Genomic DNA, 7794 nt, shown 5'->3' with positions numbered 1-7794 from the left:
GCTCTTCTAGCATCACTTTTACTTCCACCGGCATGTGAAACTATAAGCTTCTTACGATTTCTGACGTTTTGTAAACATTATTTCTATGATTTTCAAGAACAAGAAACTAGTAAATGAATATTACCAGATATCCATAATAAATATTCAATAAAAAAATAAAAAAGCATAGATTAAGTATTTACCTTTATTTTAGGGTCCATATAATGATCCACAAAAGCAGTCCATTCAATAGGCGGTATGTCTAAGGGATTCGTAGCCAAAATTTTTGCCTTCCATCTATCACCTAAGGTCCTCAGAGCCCATTTGACGCCAGCAGCATAATCAAACTCAAAATTTTCCTTGAAATATTTCATAGAGGAGATCAATTATTAAATGACAACAAATCAATAAAAATGCACATCAAAGTGAAATAAACTTACTTCAATAAGTTTCCATTGTATTTTTGTGTTATCTTCTAGCATCTTATCCCATCTTTTGATTGATATGGGACAAAATATAATTCGACGAGCTACTTGACCAAGAAATTTCACAAACAGGTTCGAGCCGTTATGTCGACCTTGTCCATCTGCATCTAACTCCATCATAACTTTTTCACATTTTTTCAAGGCCCAAACTTGAATCGCTGTCATCTTGCGAGTGATGATTTCTCCAGTAGAGGTGTCCGAATTAATGGAAGAACATCAAGTCAAACTAAACCAAAATTGAAAAAAGAAAAACAAAACGGCATAGATGACAAACTTAAATTTATCAAATTAATTGCACACATATATATCACTAATTAATTTAAATTGCATATTAATTTATTCTAAATTGCATACACATATCTGTACAAAACCAAATATAGTATTTGACAATAAAAACACGGTAGGTTGGTAAGAAATTCTCTCTAGAATCCTGAACTTACCAATTAAACAAGTACGACTTTAATTAAACGGAAAATTAGATTATATGGTTCAAGGATTCGTTACACTAAAAGAGGTTACCAACAAAGTAAACATATATATTGCTAGTCTATCCATGCATGATTAATCAAGATAAAAATAATATTATTAAAGCAAAGTGTATAACAACAAGAACCAATTCAAGACCAATAATTTCGACCACAACGAGTTACATTTTTATCCCACATATAACTTTTTCTTGATCATGTATAAAATGTATACATACTACAAGCAAAAACACTATATAACAGTATTCAATAATTTTAAAATATATTTATAGTTACACAAATCCAAGAGAAGACAGGAAAAACACAAATATGCTTTGTGCAGAGCAAACAGAGAAGGAACCAAAACTAAAGGGAACAAAAACTGAGTTGTGCAAAGTAAAAAACAGGATGAGAAAAAAAAATCAGCCAGTACAAGTATAACTTGTAGAAAATAAAATCAACCATCACTGGGCTTTGTTTATAAACTCACTAGAGATAGGTGAAATTAAAAAGCATCTACTAGAAGAACACATAAATCGGCAAAATAAATGGATCTAATTTGGCAAAGTGGTCACCTAATAAAAAACTAAATACTCTTAACTTATTGTGAACTAATTGGAGCAAATTAAAGGAGCACATGATTTCAGGACAGTGGACTGGAAAAATAAAGTAACTAGATTTAGTCACATGTTGTTATTTCGGTAAAGCTAAACCAAAAAATGAAAATAAATACTGAAAAGAACAATCTATCATTTAATGTTATTTCGGTAAAGCTAAACCAATACAACATATTCAGTAAGTCAATCATAGAGCATATTTAACAAGTCAAAGCAATATACAAATTCAGAATATTTCCAAAGTTTCATCATTAATAATTGAAAGAAATCACTCATGTCCAACTATACTAAATCAATTATTTTCTGCTTAGAAACTGGTAAATATATATTTGGTTCGGTTGGATAATGTTTCTCCGACTTCTATAATCTCTTAAGTTTTAAACCCAAACATGAACATCAAGAGTAACAAATCATATAACTAGATTCAGGAATATATGATCCATGAAGAATGCCGCAAGATAATGCATATCTTATGAGCAATGTGAATAAAGTTAACTATGTAAGTGCTACTAAAAATTACAATTTGTACCCCGTGAATGATAAATTATTTAAGGTCTTCTTGGTCAAGGTTTGAGTAGTTTGCCGTGATCATGCAAGAGAAGATAACAACAATATATAATAAAACCAAAGCTTAAATCAATAATTCGAGGGATGAAAGGAAATTTCTGTAGTAAATACAAATTTCTGAAAATATGAACAACTATATCCACTTTCATAGTAACTAGTTTAATAGCAGTAAATTTTATATCATTTTTGGATTAGCATTCATTTTATATAAGTAAATTGAAAAGCCCAACATGGAAAAAATACCCGTCAATGTAGTAATGAGGATTACGATTCCATTATGTGTTAGTGATATCAATCTATTTGATCAAAACGTCACACATAAAATGCATCATGTTAGAGAGAAAATTACTGTATTAGGGATTCAAATGCTAGGTTGCTGCTAGTCTTGTGCCGACCTTGGAGTTCCAATTGATGCTCTATACGAGACAGGCAATAGAAGGATAATTCCTTACAACATCAAACCAAATAATACAGACACATGCCCATTTTTAAATCCTCATCTAATCCCTTCTTTTTTTTCTGAAATAGAGACATACCAAATAAAATAAAAATTTACAAATGATCAAATTTGGAAAAAAACCTAGAGAAGTTGATGTTGTTGACGACAACGGCATTGAGCAGTGTGACTGAGTAAGAGCTGCGACCTGTGAGCGCAAAGCACGACTGTGAAGGTCGCCTGAAGTGCGAGGTCGGAGGTTGCCGGAGGTGCGAGGTCTGAGATCGAAGGAGGCAGCCACAGGCAGGAGATAGAGCAGCGTCAGTGAGTGAGAGCTATGACCTGTGCATGCATATCACGAGAAGAATGGAGAAGCAGAAGCCATCTCCGGAGCAAACTTGATGCTTCCACAGCATTCAAGCAAGTCACACTCTTCCATAGTAATCCAGGTTAAATCTTTTTTGCAAGGTCGTGCGATTGTCATTTTGTGTGACCTAAATAGTAACAAAGGTAAAGTATATTTTTTGTCCCTGAAATTTGGCAAAAGTTTCAAAAATACCCCTAAATTTTATTTTGTTTCAATTTTGTCCCAGAAGTTTTCGATTTACATCAAATATACCCTCGACGGCTAAATTTTCAAAAAATTTAAAACCAATCTAACAATAATACATGAAAATTATGCTTGATTTGCTTGTGTTGAGGGTTGTTTTTATGAAATTGTTGTTGAATTGATCTTAAATTTTTTGAAAAAATAGCCGTCAGGGGTATATTTGATGCAAATCGAAAAATTTTAGGACAAAATTAAAACAAAATAAAACTTAGGGATATTTTTGAAACTTTTGTCAAACTTCAAGAACAAAAAATATACTTTACCCTAGTAACAAATACATCAAGATTAAAAAGCATAATTAGTCATATTTTTTATAATTAAGACAATTAATCATATTCATATAAACAAATAAAAGATTGAAAAATCACTAGAATATACTAACAAAAAATTAGTTCTCATTCACTTCACACGCCAATTCAAATCATGCTCCCTATCAGAAGGAGTTAAACTATACTAACATACCATCATTGTAGATAGAAGTAGCCATCAAAACTAAGAATTAAAGATAAAATTCAAAACAGAATTAAAACCTGACCATGAACTTTTGTTTCTCAACGAATTAGTTTATAAATTGGTTTCTCAAGGCTTATGAAATGTAATTTAAATACGTACAATGTATAGTTTTTTCTTTCTTCAACATTGAAATGAATTTAATTAATACTTAGTAATTAACTTAGTTATCATTCCAATCAATCAGAGTTAGTGGTTTCTAAAATTAGTTAGAGCTACTCCGTTAAACATAAACATGAGAATTCCGAAAGATACTATACCCCTCTCTATCTCCCATATCTAAAAACTCTTCACCTTATTAACATTATTATGCATCACAACTTTAATTATATTCAGTCAAATAATAATTTTAATCTAAATATTATTATTAAATTCACTTACTTCCCTCATCCTCAATCTAATTTCAAATCAACTTATGCTCCATCTGTAAGTTAATTATAAACATATATTTATTTTTGAATAGTGGGTCATCAGAATAAAATAAATTTTGCATGTTCTTTATTATTTGTATTTCTTACCATTTTTTTCTTTACTATTTATTTATGGTGGAGTTAAATTTTGATTCTGTTTGAGGTACATACTTAAGAATACAGACACAAGAGTCATAATAATCATTAGGGGTGTTCGTGGTGCGGTTTGGTTCGGTTTTTGAGGGAAAAACCATCCGATCCGATCGTCTAATTAAAGTGCGGTTCGGTTTGGTTCGGTTTTTTTGTCAAGGTCATCCGAACCAAACCAAACCAATTAAAATCGGTTTGGTTTGGTTTGGTTTGGTTTGGTTCGGTTTGTTCGATTTTTTCAATCAAAATAAAAAAAATTCTACCATACTATTATGCAAAGTCATAACATTGAAATCGACAAACCGAAATACACAATAGCTAACAAAGTCTCGATCTAATGAAATTTAACGACAACAGAATTCAAATAGGACAATTAAAGAAGTTCAATAGTTCAACAGTCAACACAACTAAAAATAAAAATAAATTGTCATTAAACTGATAGCAAAGTTATGGTGCCTTCTCCAACAAAATAGCTAAACTTCTTAATGCAAACCAACCTGAAATAAAAAAAAACAGTTACATAATAAGAACAACAAGCACAACAACAACAACAACAACAATAATAATAATAATAATAATATAAGGAGAACAATTCCTACCATAACAAGATGTACTCAATCAGACTCAATAACAGAATCTTCTTCATTGGGATCAGGAGTGGGTGCAACTTCTACAAAATATATAAAACAAGAAACAATCATAACAAATAATATATATTAATAAAAACTATATTAAAATAAAGAAAATTATAAGTAGAAACTTAACCATACCTAATTCCAACTTCTCTAATTCCTCGATGAATTCCTCAAGGACAAGTTTTGGAGAGTTTCGGAGCCAATTTTGTGTACAGGAGGTAATGCAGTCGGAGATCTGATGCTTGTTGATTCATTCGGAAGAGGAATTGGCGGCAATACGGATTCACCCATATTCTCATTTGAACTGACGTCAAACTACATAAATAAATACAATAAATCAAGGCCAGAAACACAACAAGTTATCAACCAGCAGCAATCCAGCAATACCATAAACCAGTAGCAATCCAGCAATTCCATAAACCAGCAAGGCAGCAATTCAATAAACCAGCAAGGCAGCAATAAACCAGCAATCTAACAATTCAATAAACTAGCAAGGCAGCAATCCAGCAATTCAATAAACCAGTAATTCAATAAACAGCACCCAGCAATAAACAACAACCAGCAAATTACCAACAATAAACAGCAACTAGCAAGGCAGCAAGCCAACAACAAAACAATAAAATAATTCATCAAATCAGCAATGCAACAACCAGCAATAAACAGCAACAAGCAAATTACCAACAATAAACAGCAACCAACAAGGCAGCAAGCCAACAACAAAACCAACAATAAAATAATTCATCAAATCAACAATGCACCCACCAGTAAACAGCAAATAGCAACAAATCAACAATGCACCAGTAAACAGCAAATGCTTCAAATTACCTGAATCGGTGGCTCGGACTCCATATTGACTTGGGAGGAAGGCTGACTGGGAGACTCAGAGGTGCTGGGAGTGGGTTGAACTGATGATCATGGCGCTGAGTGGGAGAACCCAGGAACACTGCTGGCGCTGGGTGGTGGCATCTCAACAGCGACGGCGTCGTGCTGTGCTGCCTTGTTGAGTCAGTGGGCGACGGCGTCGTGCTGTGCTCTCTCTTCTGGGTCAGTGGGTGGCGTCTCCGCGAAGAGGAAGGCTTCCGCGTCGGGATTCGGAGGAGCGAGAGCAACTAAGTAGTGAGAGATTGGGGAGATTTGAGTGCGCAGGTTAGAGATTGGGGATTTGGAGAAGAGAGAGCGAGAGCGACTGATGACTAAGTAGTAGAGACTAGAGAGTAGAGAGCGCAGGTTAGGGATTGGGGATTTGGGGGTTAGGGTCAGGGACGGCTGGGACGCTCTCACACTCGCGCATCAGCTTCATTCGTTTGGGGGGTGGGTTTAGTCATTTTTAGGGTTTTTTCCGAACCGATTCGGTTCAGTTAGGGTTTTCAGAGTCAAAATCAAAAATCAAACCGAACCGCACAAAAAACAGTAAAATAGGTGTTTTTCGATTTTTTCGATTTTCAGTTAATTCAGTTCTCGGTTATTTCGATTCGGTTCGTCGGTTTAGTTCGGTCCGAATCGGTTTTTAACACCCCTAATAATCATCATCAAACTAATGAGAGAGAATTCAATGCTATAATAATGATCCATCATATATATGAAAAAAAATATAACTAATATAAAAAGTGATTTTTAGTCGATAAGTAGTTTATAAAATTAGTTTCTTTTTGTACTCTTTTTATAGTTTTAACATATATAACATGGATCATTATTATTATAGCATTGAATTCTCTTCTAATAAATTGATGATGATTGTAATGACTCTTGTATCTATATTCTCAAGTATGCATCCCAAACACAATCAAAATTTAACCCCACCATAAGTAAATAGTAAAGAATAAAAGGATAAGAAATACAAACATAACCACCATAAATAAATAGGAAAGAATAAACTACATTTGGTCAGAAAGAACATCGACAGAAAAATGTGCATGGTAAAAATGAAAGAAAGAGTGAAATTGCAAATCATGATCCGCATCTAATTTTTATACCGCTAATGAACAACATAACCATACTAAGAAATTACTATTAATCAAGAAGCGAAAATTAACAACTTTAGCAGAAAGTGTGAAAATTGTAAATCATGAACCGCATCTAAAATTAGATAATTAACATACTTTATTAATTTTCAGTGGCAACACTAAGAAGGAGGGAGAAGAAACCAACTATCGAAAAACTAAAAAAAAACATGCACCCTAATATTTATCTGAGGTTAAGGTTTAAATTTGAGAAAAATATGAACTGCATAAAAATATTTTAAAAGGATGGAAAGGAAACACCAAATTAAGGGCGGAATTGAAAGTGGATATCGTTTTATTTCGTCACGGTGATCATTGGGTCTGTGGCAAATAAGAAAACTCATCTCAAGTTGGCCACGGATAAACAAGAACATTGAAAAACTCCACAAAATTTGGCCACAGAAATACAATGCGTTGCAATTGGTTACCACAGTCATTGAGCTTTGTTACTGTTTATCGTTCATGGGTACCTGCCCGTTGGTAACTCCTGTATTTCTAGTAGTTCGTTGAAAATCTCATTTTGTCTGAATTAGGTGTGGAATGGATTAATGCAAGTTAGATCAAATTATCATAACTAATTTGCAGTCATTTGTTTGGATGTGGTTATACATTTTACCATTTAAATTATTTTTTGGAATTTATTTTTTCATAAACAAATAAAAATCATAGAATTTATCTATTTAAAGTTAACTAAATATTACTTTATTTTAAATACTTCTTACTTTATCTAACTTAATTGTAATTATCATTAGCAAAATCTGAATTGTAATGATATATCTTTTGTTAAAATGAGATGTTTTTTAATCTGAATTATTGTGAAAGGTAAATGTGGGTCTAGTTTATTTTAAAATGTTTGTTTAAGAGGTGATAAATATCTCACACTAATAAATATTTTAAAAATTTTATCCTTAAAAAAATAAAAAATTGTAAT

At 32.5% G+C, this 7794-nt stretch overlaps 1 long non-coding RNA gene across 1 annotated transcript; it reads right to left on the bottom strand.

Moving 5' to 3' along the window:
• On the bottom strand, nt 4499–4946 carry LOC110264108. Its single transcript, XR_002349838.1, has 2 exons — nt 4828–4946; nt 4499–4725 (listed from the first exon to the last, which is right to left on the bottom strand). It is a non-coding gene; the product is annotated as an uncharacterized LOC110264108 (long non-coding RNA).

This window comes from Arachis ipaensis, chromosome B06, assembly GCF_000816755.2.
Source record: "Arachis ipaensis cultivar K30076 chromosome B06, Araip1.1, whole genome shotgun sequence".
Lineage (NCBI taxonomy): Eukaryota > Viridiplantae > Streptophyta > Magnoliopsida > Fabales > Fabaceae > Arachis > Arachis ipaensis.
Note: the sequence above shows the minus strand (reverse complement) of the source record. Positions and strands in the feature narration are given on the sequence as shown.